We start from the raw sequence: 26,416 nt of genomic DNA on the forward strand, positions 1-26,416 counted from the left end.
GTCTGAGTGAAACCCTTCGCAACCAATCGCGCCTTATAAGTGTGCACGTTCCCATCCACGCCGGTCTTCTTCTTGAAGATCCACTTGCACCCGACCGTCTTACGACCTGGTACATTGTCAACCAAATTCCAAACTTGGTTGTCATACATGGACTGAATCTCGCTGTCCATCGCCTCTTTCCATTTTACAGACTCTGGGCCTGCCATGGCTTCCTTATAGCTATTAGGTTCATCTAGATTTATTAGTGTACCATCACTAATATACGTGTCCCCTTCGGTAGTAATATGAAAACCATAAAACTGGGGATGAACTCTAACTCTTTCGGAACGTCTAAGAGGTAAGGACTCGTCAATTGGTTCAACCGGAGTTTCCTCCTCGGGTTGAGCGCCAGTGTTAGAGGTTCCTTCATCGCTAGATTCTTGAATCTCTTCAAGATCGACTTGCCTCCCACTGTCTCCTTGGCTTATGAGTTCTCGCTCTCGGAAAACCCCTCTCCTCGCAACGAAGACAACATTGTCACTCGGCCTATAGAAGAGATATCCAAAGGATTTCTGTGGGTAGCCGATGAATATACATCGCTCACTACGAGGTTCGAGCTTGTCGTGAGTTTCTCGTCTTACGAAAACTTCACAGCCCCAAACCTTGATATGTGCCAATGAGGGAGCTTTCCCTGTCCACATCTCGTGAGGTGTTTTGGCAACCTTCTTTGTGGGTACTAAATTAAGGTTATGGGCGGCAGTATCTAAGGCATACCCCCAGAATGAGATAGGTAGTGAAGCACGACTCATCATGGAACGAACCATGTCTAGCAAGGTTCGATTACGCCTCTCAGCTACACCATTCAATTGTGGTGTCCTAGGTGGCGTCAATTGTGAAACTATTCCACATTCCTTGAGGTAGTCGTGGAATTCAAGACTTAGGTACTCTCCACCTCGATCAGATCGAAGCATCTTGATATTCCTGCCCAATTGATTCTCCACTTCTTGTTTAAACTCTTTGAACTTTTCAAAGGTTTTTGACTTGTGCTTGATTAAGTAGATATATCCATATCTGCTATAATCATCTGTGAAAGTCACATAGAAGCGATTTGCATCCCTTGTGGTGGATCTAAAGGGTCCACATACATCTGTATGTATGAGATCCAATAAACCCTCACCCCTCGCACAAGTGCCAGTGAAGGGTGACTTGGTCATCTTTCCAAGTAAACAAGATTCGCACGTGTCATCTTCCCTAAGGTTGAACGACTCCAACACTCCATCCTTTTGGAGTTGGGCTATGCGCTTCTTGTTGACATGTCCAAGACGACAATGCCACAAGGATGCTTTATCCATACCATTGGAAGAATCCATACACAACACATCATTTCCTAGGTTATCTATAACCATAACAGTTTCATAAATTCCATTACAAGGCATTGCTTCAAAATATAAAACACCATTTAGATAAGCATAAATCGAACCATTCTCATTATTAAACGAATATCTAAATCCTTGTCTAAATAAACCATGAAAAGAAATGATGTTTCTTGCCATATCTGGCGAGTAGCAACAATTATTTAATTCTAAATTCAAACCATTCCTAAGCTCTAAAGAATACACTCCAATCTTGGTGACAGGCGACGTTCTTCTGTTTCCCATGATCAGATTTATTCTTCCAAGCTCCACATCCCTATTTCTTCCTAGTCCCTGCAAATCAGAACAAATGTGGTAACCACACCCTGTATCAAGAACCCAAGAAATAGCATGAGATGAATCATTAGATTTAATTGTGTAAATACCTGCAAAAGATGGCTTGATCTTCCCATCCTTGATGGCTTGCAGATATTCCGGGCAGCTTCTCTTACAATGCCCTATTTTGTGGCAATGGTGGCACTCTGCCTCCTTTGGGTTTGGGTTGGGCTTAGCAGGATCAACCTTGGACCCACTAGAGGAGGAACCATTTTGGGACTTTCCTTTGTGGTGGTTCTTTGAAAAAGCCTTCCTCTTCTTGCCCCTTCCCTGTCCAATAGCCAAAACAGGAGCAACGGGTGGATTGGGAGTTGGTGCAACAGACTTGTCCTTGAGGTTGCTCTCAGCAGTCCTCAGGAGCCCTTGGAGTTTGCTTAGGGTGACCTCTTCCTTGTTCATGTGGTAGGTCATCCTAAATTGGTTGTAGCATGAGGGCAAGGAGTGAAGAACAATGTCGATAGCCAAATCTTCCCCAAAGTTGACATTCAACTTGCGAAGACGATCAACATACCTTTGCATCTTTTGCAAGTGCACAGTAAGAGACTCTCCACTTCCCATTTTAGCAGTAATCATATTCGTTATGATTTCATAGCGCTCTTGCCTCGCGCTTTGGTGATACCTCTCCATCAAGTCTAGATGCATCTCATAAGGATACATGTCCTCATAGGACTTTTGGAATTCTGAGTTCATTGTGGCTATCATGATGCAATGGACCTTCGTTGCATCACGCTCATGGTTCTCAAAGACAGCCATTTCTTCAGGAGTAGCAGTTTTTGGATTGATCTTTTCGAGCTTCTCATCGAGAACATACTCTTTGTCCTCGTAACGCGCGATTGTGCGAATGTATCTTATCCATTCGCTAAAGTTCGTTCCATCGAATGTCACTTTTTGACAAAGGCTCATTAGAGGAAATGAGCTAGCAGCTGTGTTGTTTGCGTTAGACATCTACAAATAGAAAGAACAAAGTTTGATTAGATTAAGTCCCTAATTAACACCCAAAATGAAAAATTAGGGCTAGGACCCAACAACGTTATTTACACATTAGAAAAGGGATGCCGTAATCCAATATGCAAATAATTTGGAGGTAAGTGAATGACGATTAACTAATTCTTCACCATGAAAAACATAAGCTTTAAGTTTTAAATGTATTGAGAATTCCTAGATTTCATTGAGATTCATTGAACCTTTCAATGACATGTTTAAATCTCGATATGCCCCTCTCGTTTGTGACTGGGATGCCGAGGATCACAAAGTGGGTGTGAATAACCATGCAAATGTACAAGGTGCCCCCACTGTTACAGTTACCTATTCAATGTGCTGGTTAACCACACACGCTCCATTGAACTATAACAAACAATGAGTCACCCTTTGCCACCTTTGCTTAGAACCCAATTAATGTGCCGGTTAACCACACGCGCTCCATTAATGTCTTAGCAAGGGTACAAAGTGTAATTTCATGGGATTGCATCAATTCACTTTTCCTAAAGTAACTAAGATTGGGAATTTTATAAAACATGTTTAGTTACTTTATATAGATTCATTATACTTATTAATGAGAGGAGGTTTGCCCTATCCTACCCGTTCGGCTAACGACCCTCCACCAGTCAAGCAAGCGGTGGGTGTGAATGTACACCCATTAAGCGCCATTTTATAGGCAGCAACCTTATATCCACCTTATAGACTGGCTTCGTGAATGAGGCCTACTAACGGTAAGACTAGCATTTTAAATTATACATATATATATATTAAGGTTGTAATAATATAATAGTATAGGGTTGAATTTTAAACTTGTAAAATTCTAGGGATTTGAAATTTAAATTATTCAAATTAAACATTTAATCACAAAATATAAATTTCAAAACTTGAGGACAAGTTTTGAACTTTTCAAAACATAAGGATCAAATAGCAAATAATATAAATCAACAAATTAGATTATCTCAATTTGATCTTACTTAACATTACTTGCATGACAATTTACCAATTCAATTCAAATAATCAATCAAAATCATATAAGGAAATTATTATTCAACTAATTGGCAATTATCTTTTATTTTGGTCAAGAATATACTCATATATATGATTCAAATCGGATTTTAATGACCCAAAACAGTTAAGGCAAGTATCCTCAAGAAATACAGCAAGAAATCCCGAAACTACCTCACTCTGACGCTTGAACTCGCCGAGTTCCTCTATGGACTCGCCGAGTTGGAGCTACTCGCCGAGTCCACAGTGGAACTCGCCGAGTACAGCATTCAGAATCACAAAAATCGAATTTTGTAAGCAACAAGCAATCAACCAATGCATCAATTCAATAGAAATCAATCAAAGCTCTGATACCACTGATGGGTTTGAGCCATAAGAACTTTCCTATGTGCACATGCAAACCCTAATTGCTTGGATCTAGGTTTCTCTAATTGAACATGCATTGAATCCAAGACTTGCAACACTAGATCTAATGTAATATATTGAATCTAATCATATGAAATCAGATCTGAAAGAATACCTTGAATTACTTGCTTGATACTTCTTCTTCTTGGAGCTTAGAGTCACAATTGTCACTCTTCTAATGGCTTACAAACACCAAATAGCAAGAAGATGATCTTGAGAGAGAGGGAGGAGGGATAGAAATCGGCCCTAGGGTTCCTTGGCTTGCAAGAGTGTCCATTTCTCCATCCCAAGGGTCCTATTTATACTATGAGCTATTAGGGTTTCTCCTTTAACCCTAATTGAATGACTTAGGCCCTAAGCAATCCAAGATCCTTCTAGATACAAGGCTTGGACGAAATTAAGGTTCCCAAGCCCCTAAATTTCGTTCACCCTAATATCCATAAGGATACATAGCCCAAAATACAACTATCACACATTTGACAGTTTATGCCCCTTTATTCAATTAACCTCTTTAAGTCACCAAATTAATTCTCAATTAATATATGACTTATATTAATCAAATAATATTATTATTTCCTCAATATATTATTCTCATAATATATTAATAATATTTCTACTCTCTTAACAAATCATCCTGTCAAGTTGCTATGGTGAAGGCAACCCAAAAGGACCATGCATAACCGGGTCAAGTATTTACCAAATATAGTTATAGCCTTAGACACTAATCCAACATTAACACCTTAAGAAGGGCTTGTTTTGGCATTTTGAGGCATTTATGCCATGCATGAACGTAAAGGTCGAGACTTTATGTGTCTCTGGTGTCTTAAAGGGCTAGATCTAGGGTTTGGAATGAGAGATCTGACTTTGGGCGTCTGAATGAGGAATCAGACCGAGGGGACTCGTCGAGTCCATGAGTTGACTCGACGAGTCAGTGAGGGTTTGTCCCGATGAGCTTGAGCATGCGATAGCTCGACGAGTTGGGGGTCAACTCAACGAGCTGAGCTGGACCTTCACGAGACTTCTGAGGATGTGAGTGGACTCGACGAGTTGCATGAGTGCACTCGACGAGTCGGGTCAGACATGGACTGTTGACTCGAGTTTGACTTCTGTTGACTCTGGGGTTTGGTCAACATGAGTAATGGAGACCATGGAGGGGTAAAATGGTCTTTTACCCAATTCAAGAGTTAGAGAGAGAAGAATAGCCCTCATTTATTAGGGTCGTGTAAAGAGTATTGATTAGAGATATTCATCTTTTGTGCTACGCGGAGGCTAGTTCGAGTTTCGGGTGCGAGGTTATTTACTTGCTGCTTGTCAGGTGAGTCTTCTCACTATACTTTACCTTGAGTGGTAAGTAGAGTTATGTGACAGCGTATCTTGTATGATATGTATGTGATGTGTTGCACTGCATTATTTCTATGTGATTTATGCTGTGTGTATTCCAGAGTTTACAGAGTTAGGACCGGAAGGTCCACAGAGTTAGGACCAGAAGGTCCACAGAGTTAGGGCCAGTGGGCCCACAGAGTTATAGCCTCGAGTGGCTAATATGTGTTATATGTGGTATTTTGGGGAACTCACTAAGCATTTATGCTTACAGTGTTATGTGTTATGTGTTTCAGGTACTAGTGACGATCGCGGGAAGGCGCCAGCATGATCTGTACACACAGACCGAGGATTTTATTTGTGATCTTGGGATATGTTTTATTTGATGACAATTGTTGAACATGAGATTTGAGAATGTTTAAATGATAATCATGTTGTTTAAAAAATGAAAAATTGTTTGAAAATTTACGTCGTTACAGGAGCTTGGGTCCAACTTATATATATATATATATATATATATATATATATATATATATATATATATATATCCAACATTCTTATATTGTTTTCGGACCATTGTGAGAATGAAGTGCCAACCTTGGTGTTTGTTTCCTTAAGATCTTGTTTGTATGCAGTTTTAGTCCCTTTGGTCCATTTTTATGATGTTCTTGGAGTTTGGAAAAGTCCATAATATCATATTTCGATATTATGACTTTGGGACTTGTTTAATGATGGAAAAATGGAATTGCATGAATCTCCTTGGTGTTATACATGAGACTTAGTCCATTTTAGAGTTAGGTTTGGAGTTTTGAAAAGTTTTAGGCATGGAGATGGATAAAGTTGGAAACATTATCCATCAAGTATCTAAGGAGGTCCAGATATGAGAATTGGAGCCTCTAACTTAAGGGATTAAGGACTTAATAGAAACGGGCTATTAAGCAACTAGGTATGACATACCTATTATGGTGCATGACACGCTTATTAGGGTTTCACGGCTGTTTTGTCGTGTAATGAGAGCGGAGTGCCTAGTCTAAATAATGGTGTGCCTACCATAAACTTTGACCTTGCCATTTTTGGCAGTTTAACTTTTTGTCAAAATTAGTGGGTTTGACCTATAGACTAAGGTTGGATCTATGTTGGACTATAGGTGGTTCGTGTTACTTTTGTATGAAATACTATGGTTGGACTATAGAAATCGTATGAAATACTATCGTGGACCATATCACTTGTATGAAATCCTACGGCTGGACCATATGAGTTGCATGAAAGACTATGATTGAATCATAGCAAGAAAGACTGTGGTTGGACTGTAGCAACGGAAGTGAGTATAAGACTATAGTCGGATCATATCATTCACATGCTTATGTAATACTTGGGGAACTCACTAAGCTTTGTGTTTACTCTTTTAAATTTAAATGTTTTCAAGATGTCCAGGAAGCGAAGGGAAGGTCACGGTTTGATTGCATCACATCCATGGATATGTTTTGGAGTCTTCTCTGCTTATTTGATTTTTACTATCTTTATTATTACTTAGGTTTTTTTTTATCATGGTTTGACATAATTGAACCATTACTTGTCTTACTATACTTTTTGTGAATTAGATTCGAATGATTACTCTTATATAAAAATTAAAATTTTGGTTGAAAATTTAGGATCTTACACAATACATCCTAAATAATTGTTCCACGGTAGGTTATCGACACCTCTAGCACATACAACATACATAAACAAGGAAACACATCACAACATATTAAATTTGGATTAATCGATTCGTTCTTAATATATGCAAATTCCTGACAATATACAAGATTTTGCAAAAACCGAACTCCATTTAGATGATTTACATTATGTTCAAGCACGGTTCGATCCAAACATATTTTGGGCACGGGGCGAGAAGAAAAAAGGGCCCCTAAAAATCCCAAATGTAATAAATATTAGAGAAAATATACTAATTTACTAAAATCATTAATAATATTATCAAAAACATAAATATAACCACATCATTTACAAAAAAACAACTAATTTAAAAAAAATTACTTCTAGTTTTTTTAAAAGCAAAATCATTGATAACAATATTAAGATCAGTTATATTTAACATATCTTTCTTTATGCATAATAGTTCCAAACCATTTAACCTTGAATTTGACATTGATGACCTTAAGAAAAGTTTTACAAACAATGATTCAAATATGTACAAACATATTAACTAATTCATTGAAAAATCTAAGACATGGAAATTTAAGTTTCACTGTTTCAGTCTAACTTGAAGAATCCGACTTCAAAAAATCTGATTCCAAAACAAAAAGCAATGAGAAATTTAAATCTTTGACAAAGGGGAGGGAAAAATATATAATCACTTCAGAAATCTTTGACAAAGGGGAGGGAAAAAGCAATGAGAAATTCAAAAAATCTTATATGGTATAATCATAGAAATCAGAATTCCACACAAAGGGGAGGGAAAAATATATAAGAATCCGACTTAAAAAATCGGATTCTAAAACAAACAAAGAATGAGAAATTATAAGCATTGACAAACAAAAATTAGAAAGAAAAAGAAATAACAAAAAAATCAGAAACGAAAAAGCATAAATAAGAATTAGAAATTAAAATAAAAAGATTTGATGTTGATCAAACCTTATCTGGTATCTTCTAATAATTCTAGAAATCAGAGTTGAACACAAATAGAAAGACAAAATCATCAGTTAAACACATAAGAGTGGTGAAATCAGCAGTTCAACACGACAACATAGAAGGAGTTAGCAAGATTGTAATATTTCGATAATTATTCAGTGAGAAGTAGATCACGATAGACCGCAACTCGATAAGTACGATAAGGAAATCATTTGAACAATTGGAAAGTGAGAAACAAGAATACCGATCTCACAATTGTGTATGCGAGAAGGAGAAACGATGTTATAGATGCGTTGATGTCGAGATTTACGAGACATCATAATAGAGATTCACTAGGAGTTGCTTTTGTTCCCTAATAACGCCCTAATTCACATTGTTTTCTTCGTTCCAGATGCTTGTACACGTACTTATCGTTCCACCTTTCTGGTCCATATTTTTCTTGGACCGATTTGAAATTGGGTTAACCTAGGTCTCCAAGTAAGAATTGTGAACTCCATTCCTAAGGGACAAATCATCAAATCTTCAAAATGATGTATTCAAGCTCCCAATTGCCAAAACAATCATTACATGTAAAGGCTTCAAGACTCCATATTGTGCTAGAAACCCCATGAAAACCATGAGGTGGTTGTCTCCTGCCACCAAAACCGAGAGCACCAAGAGCTTTTTCAAAATGGTCACTATCTTCAACATAGTTATATTTTACACAAAATAAATTAGTTCAACATTAATATATTACATACAAAAACTAATAAATTAAAAGAATGACTATTAACTATTAACTATTATATTATATTTTATATGAATAAATAAATAAAAATTACAACAAAATTGATATGTTTTATTTATGCACCATATTTAAATAATATGTTACTTAACCAACTTTAAATTTGGCCCATGCTCCAGCACTCCATGTGCGAGTTGGCCACATGGTAAATCTGTTCCTCATCGTTTCTCATCGTTTAGGTCGGTCCCTGATACAGACACCTAGTATCTAGAAGATGATTCCGCTATTCCTGTTTTAAACCGTGTTTTCTATAACAGTAACAAAAAAAAAAGAAAAAAAAAAAAGAAAGGCTTGATATGGTCGTATGTAATATATGAGCTTCAACAGTTACCAGATGGCGTTCAACCTTGTTAGTATACGGGTCAGATCTGCAAAACAGGTTCAGTGAACCCATGCCATGGATTGGGATGTATATATATTGCCTTAGCATCTCTGTTTTGCATCATTGCAATGATGGCAGATTTACTACATGGTTTCAGGATCAAAAAATTATGGTTTCCATGTAAATATTCACTGAACATATGCTACTTCTCTTTCTGTAATAGCTGTCGCAATGAAGCTACCAGTGGATTTGAATAATCCAATGCCAGGTAATTATGTCGACCAAGCTACAAAACTTGGAAGTATAAACTTTATGTGCGACATGGTGTCTAATTTTTTGCCTGCTCTATCAACGACATGGACAACAAAGAACTTATCATAATTATATCTATGATGTTTGAGACAAGTTCTTTATTGTCCATGGTTGATGGAGAAGGCAATAGATTAACCACCATGGTGCACATAAAGGTCAGGCTTCCAAGCTTGCAGCGTGGTATACATAACCTGACATTAGAGTAGTCAGATCCATGGTACTTTATTGCAACACCTATCACAGTGAGAGAAGCAGCATTAGAAAGAAATATTTACACAGAAACCATAGCTTTCTGTTCAAAAAACCATGTAATAATCAGCCACTATTGAAAGGACGCAGCACAGAGATGCTAGTGCGATATAGACCCCAGTCCACAGCAATGTTCACTGAACCTGTTTTGCTGATGTGACTGGTATAGCGAAATCCACAGGTGATATAAGGTATTGACATTGTGTTGTAATATTGGGGTATAAAGTTTTAAGACTCCTTAACTGGCTGTATTCGAAGGGAAAGGAAATGGTGGTGGGATAAACTTCAATTCAGGTGTAAGAAGATGCAAAGAGAAAGATTGTCTTCGGAAAGAGTTAAATCTGAGGGAAAAGTCTCCTTGGAATGATATATATAAACGAGTTAAAGAAAATATTAAATTACAAATTTGGTCCTTATTCTATAATGGTTGTTGTGGATAAGATCCAAAAACAAATTTTGTTGGTATTTTGATCCCCGTGTTATCCTTTTCTGTTGGATTTACTTTTTACCCCTTATTTTGTATATTATTCATAATAATTATTTCCCACTTATTTTGTATATTATTCATAATAATTATTATTATTATTGCGTCAATTAACCTTAAACCGGTTTCATCTTCCCCGGTTTATAGCACCTCCACCATCTGTCCCACACCGCTTTCCTCTCAGGAATGTCTTTGAGAGAGAGAGAGAGCTATGTGAATATATTAGCACTTGAAGAAACTTGATGCCAAATGCTCAGAGGTAAGTCTTTTTTTATTAGTTTTACTTTTACTTGTCTATTTTAGGGATATAATTTTTGATACAACATCAAATTTGACATGAACCCCACATGTAAATAAATATGTTTTTGGAAAGGGATTTCAACATATTTAAACAAATGGATTGAAACGATATTACACCGAAACTATGACGCAAATTCGGGTCCAAACATTCAAATCGATAATTACAGATGAATTACGTGTTTATTTTATTCACGTAATCTAAAAGAAATTTTGAATTGAATTGTTTTGTAACGTTTACAACACTAGTTAGCTTGTGTGAGTGGAGATTTATTTTCACTTTTTTATTAATATGTATCATACTATACATTCACACCCACTACCACTTTACTCCTCTAAACTTAATGTAAATTTTGCCCATTGGACTCCCAAATTATTACTCCTAGTTTTCATATTTTTTTTTTCTTTCCACCTTCTTAACATCTACTCTTTCAACTTATTAAGTATTTCAGTCCGGTACAAACAACATATTTACAATGTCTATAATATTCTTAACACACCAACCCCACATTAACTCGGACCTAGTGAGTTTTAGTTGCTCTAAAAATGAAACTTCCATCTTTATTACCGGAAAATACTAAAAAATTCTGTTGTCAAACTATGCGGTGAAAGAGAAATTTGACTTATTTACTGTACAATTTTATAATGCATAAATTATTATGTATGGAAAAAAATTGTTGTATAAGAATCAATTAATATTTAAATAGCATTTTCATTAGAAAACAAAAAGATAAAATTAAAACATAATGGGAGTTTAAAAGGAAACATATTCGATATTTTAAAGGAAAACAAATGCGTCAAAATATATGTGCAACTATAACATATAAAAAAACATGTGCAACTATAACAATCAAAAAACAAGTTCTATTAAGGTGATACTTTATCAACCAGACTTAATAGTCGATATTAACTTTTATTTATAAAATGGTCAAATTTAATCAATTTATTCTTAATTTTATTGCATAAAATTCATATTAACGAGCTCGATTCTTTTGAATTTTCAAATAAATTGGATTTTATCGAATACTTCTTTTATGTAAATAATGTATATATAAATATTTATCAAAAACATTCAAATTCTTATTAATCTGCATGTATATATAAAAACTATAAAACGTAAGTGAAAACGTGAAGATAAATCACTGAACCCGCACATTCCTTAATACGAATTTCAACAATGAACATGCATCAAAGAAGTTAACCACATGATGGAATTCCAACAATGAACATGCATCAAAGCAGTTAACCACATGATGGAGAACATGCATCAAAGAAGTTTACCACATTATGAAACGTCCAACAATGAACATATGCATCAAAGAAGTTAACCACATGATGGAATTCCAACAATGAACATGCATCAAAGAAGTTAACCACATGATGGAATTCCAGCAATGAACATGTATCAAAGATGTTAAGCACATGACGGAGCATTGACTTTTAAACAAAGATGCACATTGGCGGTCCGGGACTGGTCTTGTGTCGGTGTAGAAATGGTCCGGTCTTTTTAGGTTCGGTGTCAGAACGGTCCAGTTTTTTTGGTACCGGTCCTTTCGGTCTAGTTTTTTTGGGTCTCGGTCTTTTTGGGTCTGGTCTCGTACCTTTTGTGGTTCTTGTTCTGGGTTTTTTTTCGGTTTCGAGTTTTTACATTAACAAATATATGACTAACACAAAAATTATAGATTAAAGTTTATTAAAATTATACACTTACGTTTAATAAAAGGAAAAAAAAATAATGTCTGATTAAAAATTGTTTAATCAACACAAAAATGATATGTTTATAAATTTTGGCTACCGGCAATAATACATAAGTCATTTAATAGTGCGATCCCTTTTTATTTTTTGGTGCGGTCCCTTCTAGAAACCGCATTATTAGATATCTATCACATAAAAAATAAGAAAACCGCACCTGATAATAGATTTGTTGGTGCGGCTGATAATAGATTTGTTGGTGCGGTTTCTATATAAATGTATTAAAAAACATTTATTGATGCGTTTAGATTTGACCGCACCATTAATTATTGAGTTCCCTCCTAACACTTTAGTTCCCGGGCGATGCTCCTTGCAAATTTTCATCCCCGCGCGATGCTTTTCTCCTCTACTAAATTTTTTTAACCTAATTTCATTTGGCCTCACTAACCCTACATCGTCAATTCCTTCTGCAGTCACCACCATCGTTGAGTCCTATCACCCCATCCCTATCATCACCGATTCTGACTACCACCACCTCCATCATCGATGTCAAGGCCACAATTAAATTGCAATTTACAGCTTAACGTCCATCTGGGTATTGAAATAGAATTTGCATCAATAAGTGTTATTTGTTGCCTGATTTGCTCAAATGTCATTGAAAATATCATGATACCGTTTTCTTGTGTGTTTGTTGCCTCAGTTTTTAGAAGTTATGCTGCCAGTGGCTAACAATTACAAAGAATATTGATGTTGATCATAAACCTGCGGGTTCTAGCATGTTAACTACAAACCATGTAAGTTGAACTTTTAAAAAGCTTTTAGTTTTTTTGGTGAAGCATTTTAAATTTATAAGCTAGATAAGCCATGGCAAACCATTGTTTCACTATGCAGCCGTGGAAGCATGAAAGGATTGGACAAAGAAGCGGAAGCTTGTAGTGTCTAAGAATTATGATATCCTTACAAAGATATATGAGCTATATGAAGCTCAAAAGAGAACACAAATTTTTGCAGAGGAAGATATAAAGGTGGAGAAAACGAAATAAAAAAGAAAAGCCGTTTTTTAGGTGCGGTTCTAGCATATATTGGTGCGGTTGTCATCTTCTTTTTTTAAACCCATTTGTTTTTTTTGGGGCGGTTCTAAGTATTTTTTTGGTGCGGTTTTCTAACCACACTATTAAATAAGTGTATTTTTTGATGCTATATTTGTTGGTGCGGTTCAATATATGCACCAATAAATCATTTTAGTTGCACTATTAAATGACTTTTGTACTAGTGAGGCCTTTATTTAGACCAGTCGTGGGCCGCTCTTAGAACAGTTTTGTATTGATCTCGAAATGGTCAGGTTTTGGTTTTGTGTTGGTCTCGAAATGGTCGAGTCTTTTTTGAGACCGGTCTCAGAACGATGTTGTTTCTTTTCAGATGAGTCATGGACGGTCTCCGACTGGTTTATTGTTGGTCTAGTGTTTTTTAGGACCAATCTTGTTTAGACAGGGTTGATCTCAGTTTTTTTAGTCCGGTCAAAGACTTGTCTTTTTGTGCATGTATATTTTTAAACACAAAATTGTATAGGGAGCTGTTATTAATATGAGCGACAGATTGAAATGAACCTCTCAAATAATTCAATCGCACTAATGTGGGACTAGCCCACTTGCTAGAGGCTTTGTTGTTGGGTTTTTATACATACATTAGTTTCAACAACATAAGATTTAGCAACGGAAGACTTTAAAATTTGAATAAACATAAACCAAGTTTATACCCACCAAGATCTTTTTGCAAAGTTTGGAAAGAAAACAAGCACCAAAGAGGAAGAAGTGTTTAACAACCTTTGTAAACTTTGAATCCTCAAGGGGAGGCTTGGAAGTTGATGGAGAATGTAGAACTTTAGAGACACCAACAATGACTCAACTTGATGTAGAATGCTAGTTCTTTTGTATAAAACTCTTAAGACACTTAAAGTCTATGTTCTTATCAAAATAAGAACATAAAGATAGCATAAGCAAGAGTGTAATCTTCAAGTATTCAACTATAACTAGAGAGAAACACACATACATACACAGTTACGATTTTTTGCATGAGTGGTGAAAGAGATATGAAAGCATCACTTTATATAGAAAATCTTTGGTCCATAAGTTCTTAACACTTTAAGAACCCATGCCCCTAAAGCCTATGTGTTCCCCATGCTTCAAGTCATGCATTTTATTTTGAATAAATTAATCAAAAGACCATCACTTTTTATTTTAATCATATTGTCGATGCTTGTCTTTTTAGAGAAGTGTTCTTTTTCATTAAACAAATGAAAAGCTCATACTCTCTTTTATCTAGCCAATATTCGAAATTATAAAGGCAAAAGAAGAAAAAAACCTTTTATATTTTATAAACCAAGTTTATAAAATATGAACTTTAACTTTTTGGTAAAAGACAAAAGAATTTATCTAGTCCAAAATGTTGTGCATGACTTATTAATTCATACCATATGAATTATATATAATGTTATTTGCTAATGAAAATTATTATTTCCTAAAAATAAATAATTTCCAATTTAATTATAAGAGTTTATTGAATATTTATTAAAACTAATTTCTAATAGATAATCAATTGTATCAAGTTGTTGTTAATGTGACCCATTAGTATCATATGTTAAGTTGCAATATCACTTTAATATGATTCTTGAGCATACTAGATCTTTCAATCTGCCACTTGCGCAAGATTCATATTAGACTGATATAGACAGTGGTGAACGTCTAACAACATTTCACTTCCCCCATCAAAATACCACTTTGTGACATTCTATCAACGCCCAATTCCCAAAAAGTTCAAAGCTACAATTGGTGTATAAGATAAGTTTATCAGTTATCCCTTTGTCACAGACATCATGTTGAACATGATATACGGATCGCAATCAATCTCATTTGGTGTTCAACTTTTGGTAAGACGCCTTAGATGTCTAACTCTCAACACATAAGAGGAACAAATCCCATCTTGAATACATAAGCCTTTTGCATAGTAAACAATATCCTTGTTGATCTAATCAAAGCTACTTGTGAAAAAGGTTTGATCATAGTCAATGTCATGAGTATGATAAGGACCATAGTCAATGACATGAGTATGAGAAAATCTTTTTATAACAAGTCTTGCTTTAAATGTGTATGGTTATCCATGTAATGTATTCTTTCTAGAAGATTCACTTAGTCCTTCTAGCCTTGCTATAGAGAGGAAGTTTAATCAAGACCATACTTGATTATCATACATGGATTACATCTCATGTTCATGATTCTAAGTTATTAATCAGATTCGAGATTTGACATAGCATCTTGGTATTTGATGGATTTACTAGAAACCATCAATAAAAGCTCATCAATGAGAGATTCCACATTTCTCAAGTTATAGATGATTCATATCACTAATGCGAAAAATTTGTGTTTGTGAATAACTATTATTTAGGTTTAACAATCCTTGTTAAATCTAGTGCCAACTATAACTACATCATGTTATGTTTCTTGAGCTGCTTCAAGTTCCATGTGCCTCCCACTAGCTTTGTCATTAGAAGCTTGCTTTCTACTAACTCAATTATCAAGGGAATAAGAGAACTTATTCTTGGTGGGTTTGTATATAATAATCTAAGCCATGTTTAGAGTATTATACAAATATGTATCTAGTTTATTTTGGGTTCAAAAGCTTTAGTCCCACATAAGCTTTAAATCTATTAAAAATTTTAATAAGATAGGGATGGAGCCCTTCCATACAAAATCTTATGAACAAAATGTTATATCTACTGGTTAGTTGGTGTTTGTACTTAAGGTACAAATGATATTGTTTTAGGTGTTATCCCAAGGAAATAAAAGGAGGACATTTATACTGATTAGAAAGCAAATCATACCAAGTAGGATTTAATTCATCCTTTAATATCATTAAGGCCTTAGATAGTTCTTACCGGTTTGTACTTCAACTTTATATTTGAAAACTTAAACAAAGATTTCACAATTATGTTTTACCATGTAAAATATAATTTATAACTACGATAGTTGTTAATAAAGTGGATTTGGTATCTTATGATAAATCTTAGACATTCATTAGAAAGGAAGTCATACAGCATAGTGTATAGTTTCTTAATAATTATTTTCTCTACTACTTAGTGAAAATATCATTAGGAATCTTTTATATATAAATAAGATTTTCATATGTCAAATAAACTACATTATTTGCCTTCAAGAATCACTTTCTTGAAGTTGGAATATGTGAATGTCATTTATATAATAAAGATAACAATGCCAAAGATGAGTTTGATTTAAAACAAGTTTAAGTGAAAAGTTTTTTGCATATAGAACTTGTTATTTATAAAATATTTATATTTAATTTATAATTCTTATTAACAGATCTAGTCTCATAAAATGAATTTTAATCATTTCCGAATATGATGGTGATCGTTACGAAAAACGATTTAAGTAAATAGTCAGTCATTCATAAATTAAGTGAGACATATATTTAGGCAAGCTAAATTAAAACATACATTGTTCCAAAACAAACATTGTTTTATATTACATGTACATTATGTTCCAAGCATAAGAAACTAGACTCCGCGAGTGTAGTTCCAACTTGATTGTGTTAAGCTAGTTACTCTTCTGTAGCTATCTGTAAGCCATTTGTAAATATTAGATTAATATTTAAGTGCCAAATACCTAAGTGTTATATGAAAAATATGAGTTCTATCTAGTAGATACCAGAAATACTAGTCTCTTCCAGACTTTCTTTTAGATAAGAGGAGCAGATCCTCTTCCAGTGTCCAGTTTCTCCACAAAAGAAACAAGATCCATCTATGTGGGCCTTATTGGATTTCTTGGGCTTAAAGGTGTTTAGTCCATAAAACATGAGCCTCTTAGATCACACAAGGTGACTCTTTTGTGCCTTGAACTATTCCTAGTTTGATGTTAGAAACATCTTTAGCATCATAGTGATGCCTTTACTAGGTATGATGTTTAGGCTTATTGCTCAAAGAAAATAGTTTAGGACTAGGACCTTTAAGTGTATACAATTTCATATCTCTCGCGAGATTGTCCCTTAAGACATGAAATCATTCATTGAAGTTGTATCTAGTGAATGTTATTGTTTCATTAAGTCATTAAAGGAGAAATGACAATTCATGGTAATGATAATGGGTTATTTAACTACAAAATTTTAACAAAAATCATTTAGTATTTTCAATATTTAAACTCTTTAACAATTAATACCCTTTTAGTTTCCAAAAACATTAATTATCAAAGTCTAGGATCCAAGTTGAAAAAAAAATGGTTAGGTATTATTTGTCCCATCCATTTGAATTCAACCCGATAGATAATTGATTATCAATTATATCTTACTATATAATTCCTAGATTTATGAGATCGCTAATAACAAATTTAATTAAACATGTTTGATCACATTTATGTCTCGAACTCTCTTGCTTAGGTATCATTTATCAAAAAAGATTTTTAATCAAATCATCCAATTTTAAAAAACTTGTGTAATCGGCCTATAACTTGGTTATAAAAATCGTGAAGACACACCGGCCATCAAGAGATAACACTAAGCGGTTAGGTATCCTTTATCCCACTAGTGCATACAAGAGATGTGCGAGTGCACTTTAAAAATGATTGTATAGATTTGAGGGTTTTTAAAAGGGTCTTTTATATGTTTTATAATTCTAGTTTTAAAAACATATGATATCATGGTTATTACATGCAGATAATAAACCATGGTACCAATTTTTAAAAGAAAATCGCTTTTAAAGGTTCTATATAAAAAGCTAGTTTTTATATAATTTAATGTGATTCAATTTTAATAACCGGTATTAATTTTGAGTGCATTTGAACCTTTTATATCTTTTATAAAACATCCTTTCATTATATATATATATATATATATATATATATATATATATATATATATGTGTGTGTGTGTGTGTGTGTGTGTGTGTGTGTATGTATGTATACATATATATAAATCATCGTTTTAAAACTTATATTTGAGTATTTTAAAATTTGACGTTATTAACGTTTTTATGTACATGCTTAGCCTCTTAGTATGGGAGAATGAGGATGCCACGGTTCGATCCTTGGTGCTAACAAGAATTGAAGTATTAACACTAACATGTAACCAGTCAAACTGCCGTTAAAAAAAAAACGGATTTTATTTTAAACCAATAACTTGTTACTTCTTATGTCCACATTATAAATTTTGAAAACCAAACTCCATGTGATGTTTATTTTGTCCAAAATTATTTTAGCATGTGAAAAACTAATTTATCAACCACACATAATAATTGCATAAAATAAACAACACAACATGCATAAAATTATATGTCCATAAACATAGCCAACTAATGACATTTTTATAATCCAATACAAAAAATGTCAAGTGCATTCCTAAATGGAGATTTTAAGGGACCAAAAATCTTCTTGTAATGTTGTTGTAGAAGCTCCCACTTGAGAAAACACTGATTGCTTGCAAAGGATTGGAAAAAATTATTGAAAACAATATTTCAACAACTGTCGATAAAATTCCAACATCCCTTAAGAAACAACATTAGTGACACTTCTCAGAAACTATCACTAACTTTGAGCACATTTCTTAATCACGGAAATTGCTCTTTGGTCTTCAAAAATGGCTCCAACGTCATTTATTGTTACATTTTTGTACAAATAAATTAATTCTAAAAACTAATCTATTACTTACAAAAATAAACTAAGAAAAGTAATCTATTTAATTTATTACATACCATATGAATAAATAATTTATTACAACCATTTTTATAAACAACCAACACAACAAACACAATGGTCGTTGGCTAGTTTATGCACATCATACATATCAACGTACACATTAAACAACCTTTGTTTTTCTAAGACAACTTTAAATGACAAAAGATGTATGAAAACTTTTGTCACATAAAATAACAATTATAAAGTTGTGATAGAAAATATGTATGAACTTGTTTTTATATAAAACAAAGTTATCCATATTCTCCAAAAACTAAGATTTCCAAAAATAAAAAAATATAACCAAACTTGCAAGGTGACTCTAATACCAATTGTTGGATTTTTATTCAAAAATTAGTTTCAAAAACATAAGATTTAGGCAACAGAAGACTTGATAAAGTGAATAACATAAACCAAGTTTATACCCACAAACGATATTCTTGCAAAGTTTGGAAAGAAAACAAGCATCAAAGAGGAAGAAGGGTGTAACGACATGAATTTTCAAAACAAAATTTTCATTTAAAATTACATAATTCCCATAATGTATTTCACAAGAATCTCATTTATTAAGTTTACAGCTCAAACTCCATAATTACTCGGTTAAAATCCAGGATCCTCAACAATGTAACTCTTTCACTGGTGTGTACAACCAAGCCGGTGCCGTCCTGCGATCCTAAGGATACCTGAAACACATAACATATAACACGGTAAGCACGAAGCTTAGTGAATTCCCCAAAATACCACATGCACATATTAGCCACTCGAGGCTATAACTCTAATGGACCCTCCGGCCCGATGTGTCTCAGTGGACCTTCCGGCTCCACAACTCTGGTAGACCTTCCGGTACTACCCAGGATGACCTTCCGGTCTGGCAGCTCGTTGGACCCTTAGGTCCAGTCTAGCTCGTTGGACCCTCTGATCCGGTCTAGTTGAGCCTTCCGGCCTCATATATCGTTAGACCTTTCGGCCCGGTCAAAATAACTCATAGCATAATATCACATAGACAAGATACATAACTCAAGTAAGCACATAAGACCTTCCGGCCACACATAAATACCACTCTAGGTAACGTATAGTGAGAAGACTCACCTGACAAGCAGCAAGTAAAGACCACGCTCCCGAATCTCGAACTAACCTCCGCCTAACACAAGGGATGAATATCTCTAAGTGATACTCTAATCACAACTCTAATGACCGAAGGCTATTCTTCCTCTCTTTAACTCTTTGAAGTGGATAAAAGACCATTTTACCCCTCCATGGTCTCTACCACTCATGTTGACCAAAGCCCCAAAGTCAACAGAAGTCAAAATCGAGTCAACAGTCCATGTTTGACTCGACTCGCCAAGTGCACCCTTGCGACTCATCGAGTCCACTTATTTTCCTCAGAAGTCTCGTGACAGTCCAGCTCAGCTCGTCGAGTTGACCCCCAACTCGTCGAGCTATTGCATGATTCAGTTCTTCGGGACAAACCCTAACCAACTCGTCGAGTCGGCTCATTGACTCGGCGAGTTCATTCAGACCAAATGTTCATTCAGACGATTTCAATCAGATCTATCACTCCAAACACTAGATCTATCATCCCAAGGCTCAATAATCACGTAAAGCTTCGATCTTTACGTTCATACATGAGGTTATTGCTCCAAAATGCTAATACATGCCTTTCATGAAGGATTTAGCTCATCAACCCTCATTTGAACGACTAAAGCTGGGACACCTAGACTCTAAGGACCTTAGGAGGTCCAGATCTGAGGTTTCCAACCTCAATCCATGTCTCATTCAACTCATAGATTCAAAAGGATGGAAGCAAAGCCCTAAAAATCCCAAAATGAGATCTAGTACAAGGAATGAACAAGATGAGGACTTTGTACCTTCTCTTAGTAGCTAAAAAACTCAATACCATAGATCCACTGCCTTCCTTTGTTCCCCATCAAGAAGCTCTTCATCCTTCTTTATAGAAATGCACCAAGATTGCCCAAAATGATCACACACTCTCTTCACAAAGGTTAGAACGGTTTAAGGGTTTCTCTCAGGCTCTCAAGGGTGAATGGAGGCGGAAATGAGGGCCTGAAGCCCCTTAAATAGGTCACAAACCCGGAGACTTAGGGTTTCTCTGCCCAGCACCAACTCGGCGAGTCCCTTCTCTGACTCGTCGAGTCCACTCATTAAATCCACGCGAGCAACTCGACTCGACTCGGCGAGTTGGTCCCTCAACTCGTCGAGTCACTCCTTCAATCTCAAGATTAACATACATAATAATGTCCCTGAAAATCCGGATGTTACCATTCTCCCCCACTTGAATTAGATTTCTCCCTCGAAATCGCTCCTCAACAACAAATAGATCTAATCGAATAACCGAACAGTACCATCGAAAGGATCTCATACCCCACAACTATGTTCCTCTCTGGACACCTGAATCCAAACAGGAACTCCTCCCTGGAAAAGGACAGACCCATCTGCCACTACGCTACCCCTTCTGACTCTCAAGAATCTGGAAACTCTAGTAGCTTGACACACAGCCAGACCGCCCTCTCAAGATATCACCACGTTATTCGCTCCTCGAATAACAATCCCCGATAACTCACCGCCCCTCTGCTTCTCTAGTGGGGACCGATAAAAACAAGTCCATGCCCAAAACTGGCCACTGATCACTCGTCCCAGACATGATAAACAATCAAGATCATATACCAAGGAATAAAAGGATCACATCACACCGAGGACCCATCCACTGTACTGCGATCACAACCCTTCTGAACAACGAACCCTCAATACCCTGACCTCAGGCACGAAAGATGATCATGCTTGTTCAAAAGCGTCCTCCGACATCTGACAAACATACACCTCAGCTCCATTCTCAATATCCCTTTCAAGACTGAGTACCAGGTCATCCCCGACCCAGCAGTTGAACCTCCAAAGGTTACCCATTGTATGTACCAAAACGTCTCACTGACTTCCTTATAAATACAACTATCTCGGCCCAGTGTGATACACAAGTCACAAAGTTTGCTTTACCTCAAGCGAATACGGAATTCGTCTCACCCTCGACCTCTGCCGTCTACTACTCATTAGTTCCATGCGTTTTGCGGTTTTCCCATACCAACGAATTGACCCACTCAGGTCTAAGACACCAGATGACAACCAATACCCTTCAACATGGAACTCATCTCTGATCTGGAATCTCGTCTCGCCTACCCGACGCGCTACCAGAGCCAAACTCAAACTCGAGAGTTTGATCTGACCCAGATTTGGAACCACTCGTCCCATTGAACCACTCAACATATGACTCATGACCCGCAACCCATGCGTTCCTCACTGATCCACTTCCCTTTGGTTGCGACAACCACTACTCAATTCAGAATATAACGACTCCCGACAAATATGGAGACCCCAGTCTCGCCCCTGGTTCGACCACCAGGCTCCCACAAACTCGATTATCAGGGCTACCCAAGCCTAAAACTCTTTTGCGTCATGCTCTGATCAGAGAGTACTTCATCACAACATTCTCTCGCTGACTAGTGGGTACTACGGCTCCCCGCAGTATCACAACGACCTCTCACTGAATAGTGAGTACCACAGCTCCCCGCAGCATCACAACAACCTCTCACTGAATAGTGAGTACTATGGCTCCCCGTAGCATCACCACACCCTCTCACTGAATAGTAAGTACTACGGCTCCCCGTAGCATCACCACAACCTCTCACTGAATAGTGAGTACTACGGCTCCCCATAGCATCACTACAACCTCCCACTGAATAGTGAGTGCTACGGCTCCCCGTAGTCTTATCGCACTTGCTCTTATCACTTCACAAACTCATCCTCAGGTCGACGCCACACTGCGATCATTAACTCATGCCCTGCGGACCAACCATAGATAGGTGTACACACTTACCCAAATTATGCATTGCTATTTCTGACGACATCCGCCATAACAAAACACCTTTCCCTGCTGCAATCCACATTCTCGAATACAATTAGCCGAAGTGCTCCCACCGGAATCATAGATACTTGCTACACCACTTGCCAGCTCTCAACTCAGAACTCAAAATAATCTGGAAATAAGGACATCATACCCGGATACCCCGGTACACCAACACAGAATCTCATGATGTTTTGCCCAAACCACTGATCTCATACTCACGACACCGTACTTGGATACTGCATTGCTCTTTCAGAGTCTCTCAACCGATCTTACTCTCGCACCACTAGAACCTCAGAGAATTCCATCTCCAAATTTGAAACACAGAGGCATAGTCAATGGCTCTGAACATGTTGACGAAAACCCGAAGCTCCCCCTCTACTGGTCACTACCCATACGGAACTACTCATATCGACCCTAAAATTGATCGACAAATCAACTGCTGCCCTTCCAGGGGTATAGATCACAATCTATACCTTCACTTGCAAATCACAGCTATTGCATCCGCAATCCACTAGAACTCGACATATGCTAATTCCGAAAATCACAGGTCACGATGAATTTTTTCCCAATCCACAGCCACCTACCGTGGATCCACTCATCCTTTCTTAAACACAAACTCTTACATCTTCCCGTCTGGAACCTCGCCTCATCCTCGACTCATGCGTCCGCACCGCAGATTCCCATAACCATTCCTCTGACCGCACATGAATGGATCACTGATCCCCTAACTGGAGAACTAGTTCTCCCCCACTCAGGGTTCGAACAATCATTAATTGGCACATCTATAGTCTACTCAGTAGATTGTCTCACCAGTCATGTCACATTTGACTCTTAAACGTATTTCACAATCATCCCAGGGCCTTCCCAAAGGAAACCAAACAATCTCCAATATCCCGTTCCTGACAAAATCTTGGAATCCTCCACTCATGACTGTATCTAGCCACCTTGAAGCCTCAGACTGACACACCATCGGAAACCCCACTGTTCCGAATCCAATCTATCTCAAATCCGGAAATAGTGCCCTATCACGCACTTCGACTCTAGCTCATCGATCCGCCTCCCAAAACGGAAATGATCATAAAAGCACCGACCTCATTCTCATTGTCGATACACCCTGTAGACCACGAGGGCCACTGCCCCGATATACTCCTTTTTAACCACCGGAAACTACTAATACAAGTACCTTCACCTCAACAAGGCACTTCTTTGCTCTCGTCCGTCTTAGTCCCACTAATGACTCTCTCTTGGTATAAGGATACCTCACAGGCAACATATTGCCAAAATATTTTGGTGAAAAGGTCACCACGTTTGCTACCCCACAGGGTTTACCTTCAACTCTAAACCAGAAACTCCATATCTCTCCTGCTTCCCACAGAACACTGAAATAGCACCACTCAGGTCACAGAAAGTGACATCTCCACTATCGGCCGGTCGCTCAGCCCAGACCGTATTTTCCCATAACGCACCTTCCCTACTCATCCCTAAGTCTTGCAAATCCAACTGGCATCTCACCAACAATCCCTCGGAGCTAACTCGATTTCCTTCTCAAGGGATGCTCCACTAAAACTCGTTCGTCATGGGCCTCTAGCCCCATACTCTTTCTCATCTGATCTCAGTCTAGTCAATCACCACGGAATAACCGGTAAAACCAGAAGCACTAACCGCCACGTGCCATGGTACTCGAACCATGTCCTCTTCTTTCAATCTGCTACGAATCATGGTACTCGAACCATGACATCACCTCTCGAGCTGCTACAAATCATGGTACTCAAACCATGACATCACCTCTCGATCTACTATAAACCATGGTACCCGAACCATGTTATCTTCTCTTAATATGCCACTGATCATGGCGCTCGAACCATGTTCTCTCTTCTCAATATGCTATGAACCATGGTACTCGAACCATATTCTCCCTTCTCAATCCGCTACGAATCATGGTACTCGAACCATGATATCACCTCTCGATCTGCTACTTCGAACCTCCAGAATACTCTCTGCATCGAGTATGGGTCCTCTGCTTTCAGTAGTACGGGCCCATACTACCTGCCACATCTACCCATACTTTCTACACGGACCATCCCGAAGTTCCTAAGTAGCTGCTCAACCTTCTCGAACACTAATCCCGACACACGTACTCGCTCCCCAGCGAAATGCTCTACTCTGTCAGCACACTCATCGGACCATGGTCACCCCTAGGCTCTTCCTAGGTCCTCACCCTTCTATGCCTTCAGCTGCTGAAGAACTCCTTATGACGCCAATCACCTACCTCCCGAATATCGTCATATTCACTTGGTAGTTGACTCCCATCATCAGGAGTCCCACAAAGCACGAAGCAAGCAGCATTTGGGCATCAAATAGTCTATACCATCACACAGAACCACTACAAGTGATAACTCCACTTGCTCTACTCATACTCAAAAGCTATCACCGAACTCAGCAACTCTACCCCTCGCGGGTATCTAACTACTCTCTCAATAGGCTCCACGAATGCTCATCTAGGTATCTCTCCTAGATTACTCCTCTACTCAAATCCCTCTCTAAAAGGATTCTTGCTGGATACTCTTACTCAACATATACTCGAAAGCACATCATAAATAACAGCGACTCCTAGGCTAAGGCATCACAAATCAGGCCACTCTAGTCCTAAAATATGAAATACCTAGCCTATCTCTAACATGCATAATATCTCATAACATATCTCATAATACAAAAGTAAGGGTATTTTTGGGAAATCACCGTTCGGGAGCTGGCTGATTGTACACACTTTTCTTTTCCGCTTTCTCTTGTAATATATACTCGTTTCCAGAAAAATCGTTTCTTTTGAAAACTTTTCTCAAATCCTCGGTTTGAGTCCAGACATACCCGAAGGTGTATCCGAATCCCTCAAACCAAGGCTCTGATACCAACTTGTAACGAAGTGAATTTTCAAAACAAATTTTTGATTTAAAATTACATAATTCCCATAATGTATTTCACAAGAATCTCATTTATTAAGTTTACAGCTCAAACTCCATAATTACTCGGTTAAAATCCAGGATCCTCAAAAATGTAACTCTTTCACTGGTGTGTACAACCAAGCCGGTGCCGTCCCGCGATCCTTAGGAAACCTGAAACACATAACACATAACACGGTAAGCACGAAGCTTAGTGAATTCCCCAAAATACCATATACACATATTAGCCACTCGATGCTATAACTATAATGGACCCTCCGACCCGATGTGTCTCAGTGGACCTTCCGGCTCCACAACTCTGGTAGACCTTCCGGTACTACCCAGGATGACCTTCCGGTCTGGCAGCTCGTTGGACCCTTAGGTCCGGTAAGGCTCGTTGGACCCTCTGGTCCGGTCTGGTTGAGCCTTCCGGCCTCATATATCGTTGGACCTTTCGGCCCGGTCTAAATAACTCATAGCATAATATCACATAAACAAGATGCATAACTCAAGTAAGCACATAAGACCTTCCAGTCACATATAAATACCACTCTAGGTAACGTATAGTGAGAAGAATCACCTGACAAGCAACAAGTAAAGACATCGCTCCCGAATCTCGAACTAGCG

General features: G+C 37.2%; 2 long non-coding RNA genes across 2 annotated transcripts; one reads left to right on the forward strand and one right to left on the reverse strand.

Annotated features, from left to right (window-relative positions):
• Positions 1-8,182: 8,182 nt before the first annotated feature.
• Positions 8,183-10,055, reverse strand: LOC145120619 (uncharacterized). The gene is made up of 2 exons (XR_013714265.1): positions 8,947-10,055; positions 8,183-8,698 (listed from the first exon to the last, which is right to left on the reverse strand). It is a non-coding gene; the product is annotated as an uncharacterized LOC145120619 (long non-coding RNA).
• Positions 10,056-12,520: 2,465 nt separating this feature from the next.
• Positions 12,521-14,092, forward strand: LOC145122811 (uncharacterized). Its single transcript, XR_013714747.1, has 3 exons — positions 12,521-12,801; positions 12,907-13,000; positions 13,098-14,092. It is a non-coding gene; the product is annotated as an uncharacterized LOC145122811 (long non-coding RNA).
• Positions 14,093-26,416: the final 12,324 nt, after the last annotated feature.

This window comes from Lactuca virosa, chromosome 6 (assembly GCF_052849685.1).
Source record: "Lactuca virosa cultivar CGN04683 chromosome 6, Lactuca_virosa_CGN04683_v6, whole genome shotgun sequence".
Taxonomy (NCBI): domain Eukaryota; kingdom Viridiplantae; phylum Streptophyta; class Magnoliopsida; order Asterales; family Asteraceae; genus Lactuca; species Lactuca virosa.